Genomic DNA, 2,500 nt, shown 5'->3' with positions numbered 1-2,500 from the left:
GCGCGGGAGGGGGAGGCGTCCGCTCCGCCTGAACACCGACCCGGAGGCCGGCCCGCGGAGGGTCCTCCCCGACGCGGCCCCGTGGACCTCATCGATCGTGGAAGGAGAAAAAAGGAGGACCGGGCCCGCGCCCGGATCCCCGGCGGAGGCGCCCGCCGGCAGGGAGGCAGGGAAGGCGGCCGCGAGAGCGGTCTCGCCCCGGCCGGAGGCTCCGGAGATTCTCTGATGCGTTCTGAAAAGCGAGTGCCTAGAAATCTCCGCGAGCGTGCCCGAGCCGGGGAGGCCGACTTCCGGACGTCGAGTTTGACCGGGGCGAGGCCGGGATTCCGTCCGGGTCTCCGGAACCGCCCCCCGGCCTGGGCCTCCGAATCCGCTCCCTCAAGGGCTTCCGGAGAGTCAAGGTCTACCAATTGCCGCCCGTGTCACGCGGTAGACCTGGAGGCCGCCGGGGACTCGGGGGCCCGGCCGCGGCGCCGGCGTCCAGGTCTACCCGTCCTCCCCGAGCCAGAGGGGCGGACGGGTAGACCTGGGCCACCCTTTGCCGGGGCGCGGGCGGAAGACCAGGACTCCGCCGCGGGCACCCCCGCCTACCCACCCCCCCCCCACCCGTGGCCGTTCGGGCAGGTCTACCGCCGCGGCGAAGGAGCCCGGAACGGCGGGTGCGGGCAGGCCGTTTCTGCCCTTCCGGGGGGAGGAAAGGTAGGCCCGCACGCCCGCCGCCCCGGTCCATCGGGCCCTTCCCCTGGCGCGGGCGTCCAGGTCTACCGGTCCGGCGAAGGGTGGGGAGGCAGGCCCGCCCCACGCACGAGAGAGCTGTCCGCCGCGCCCCACCCACCCCCGGCCCCGTATATCGCGGGCAGGCGGAGGAAAGGGCGGTGGACCTGGACGCGGCTCCCCGGGGAAGGCCGGGTCTGACGCAACGGTGAGGTGGAGCGGGGAGGGTTGGGGGGGGGTGGGGGTGTCCGGGGTGCGGACGGTAGACCAGGACTCCTGCGCGGGAGCGGGGGCGGTGGAAGCCCAGGCTGGAAGGCCCGTTCTACCGGCACGGGGGGAGGGCCGGCGGGTCGGAACGGTGCAACCGCGCCCGGTAGGCTTGGGCGCCCTGTCCAGGTCTACCGGCCGCCCGGCCGCCCACCCGCTTGGCGCCAACCCGGACCTCCTCCGCTGAGGCAGGAAGGGGCTCCGTCAAGGCGGAGGGCGTGTCGCCCGGCCTGCCGAAACACGGGCGCCCGGGAGGCCAGGTCATCCGGCTCGCCCAAGGCCTCCGTCGGGAGACCCGGCCAGGTCTACCGGACAGCCCCCCGCCCGCACACGCACACGCCACAGGTGGCAGGACCGCGCCACGCCCAGGGGACGTGTCCCCCGCCCCCCACGGCACCGTTGGGCGGAGGAACGGGAGGTGGACCTGGACACGGCTCCCCGGGGTAGGCCAGGACTAACGGCCCGGTGAGGGAGAGCAGGGGGTGGGGTTGCCGGGGCACGGGAGGTAGATCAGGACTCCTGCGCGCGTGGCGGGCGGTGGGGGGCGGGGAGGGTGGGGGAGGCCGGGCTGGGAGGCCAGGTCTACCGGGCGGGGGGGGGCGGGCCGGAGGGGCAGGCCGTGGGAACCGTTCGCCGCGGGCGCGGCCGGACGGCGGACCCGGGCTCCGGCGCGGGGTCCCCAGGCTGCAAGGGGTTCCAAGGGGCCCAGGTCTGCCGGTCTGCCCTCTACCGGCCCGGCGGTGGCCGGTAGACCTGGACCCCTTGGCCGCTACCGATGGAGGAGGAGGAGGAGGAGGAGGAGGAGGAGGCCTGGACCGCGGTTTGGGCGTTGTGGGGGGTGGCGGTGAAGGTGAGGTTGCGTTTTTTTGCTGCGTGCCTGCCATGGTGGCGTGCCTGCCCCCCCCCCCCACGGACCGTCGGGTGGACCTGGCCGCCTGCCGCTTTCGCGGGCTCCGTCATCCACCCCTGCCGGGGCGTGGGCCGGTCGGCCTGGTCTCCGAGGACGGGGAAGCCCAGGTCTGCCCGGGGCCCGGGGGTGGGGGGGGGGAGAGGAGAGGGGAGTCGTGTTCAGGAGGGGTGAGGACAGGGCGTCTGTACGCCCCGGGCCTGCCGCCGAAGCTCTAGGGCTGGGCGCCCGGCTCGCCGGGTGTCCCGCGACCGGGGCCCTGACGGTCACCCGCGACCGGGAGACCTCGGCGCCCCGGCCCCCCGAGCCCAGGTCTACCGGACCCCACCCCCAACCCCCTTGGCCTCGAGGGGCCCGAAGTGGACCTCCTCCGCTGCGGCAGGAAGGTTCCGCTACGGGGCGGACGACGGGTCGCGCGGCCTGCCGAGCCTCGGGCGCCCGGGAGGCCAGGTCATCCGGCTCGCCCGAGGAAGCCTTCGGCAGTCCTGGGCTCCCCGGCTTCGGAGGCCAGGTCTACCGGGGGGGGGCTCCGTTGCCCTGGGGCGAAACGAGCGCACGGCAGCGCCCGCGAGGGGACCGAGCGGGGGCGGTGGGGGGCAGACGGGGAGGCCC

Source organism: Eublepharis macularius, unplaced genomic scaffold (assembly GCF_028583425.1).
Source record: "Eublepharis macularius isolate TG4126 unplaced genomic scaffold, MPM_Emac_v1.0 Eublepharis_21, whole genome shotgun sequence".
NCBI lineage: Eukaryota > Metazoa > Chordata > Lepidosauria > Squamata > Eublepharidae > Eublepharis > Eublepharis macularius.
The sequence above is the reverse complement of the archived record's forward strand: the minus strand, read 5'-3'. Positions refer to the sequence as shown.